A 676-nucleotide genomic window follows, 5' to 3' on the forward strand; every position below is an offset into this window, starting at 1 on the left:
GTATTTCTATCCATGAAGGTGAAATATTTCTCCATTTATTTAGCTCCTTAAAAAAATTCTTAGTTCTTCCTTCCCATACCTTATATCAGTGCTGTCATTAATTTCACTGATAAGAATACATAAGCAAATATATACATACGTAATTGAATTAGTTTTGCTATTTGAACTGTTACCTGTTAGGTCAATTAAAAACAACAACAACAAAAAAAAGGTTTTATTTGCCTTCATGTAGTCCCCTCATGTTCTTTCTCTACGTAGCTCTGAGTTTTTGAGCTACGTAATTTTCTTTCTTTCTGGACTTTGTAAAATCTCTCTTAAAGGTCATATCTACTGGCAACAAATTCCTGAAATGTTTATTTGTCTGAGAAAGTCTTTATTTTCCTAGACTTTTGGAGGATAATTTCATAGGATACAGAATTCTAGGTTGGTTTTTTTTTTCCCTTTCAACACTTTAAATGTTTCACTGCATGCTTTTCTTGTTTGCATGGTTTCTGAGAATAAATTGGATATAATTCTTTTTTTTTTTTTTTTTAAGATTTATTTATTTGACAGAGACAGACACAGCGAGAGAGGGAACACAAGCAGGGGGAGGGGGAGAGGAAGCAGGCTTCCCGCCAAGCCGGGAGCCCAATGCGGGGCTCTATCCCAGGACCCTGAGATCATGACCTGAGCGGGA

Source organism: Leptonychotes weddellii, chromosome 14, assembly GCF_054177405.1.
Source record: "Leptonychotes weddellii isolate Sample4059 chromosome 14, ASM5417740v2, whole genome shotgun sequence".
Taxonomy (NCBI): Eukaryota; Metazoa; Chordata; class Mammalia; order Carnivora; family Phocidae; genus Leptonychotes; species Leptonychotes weddellii.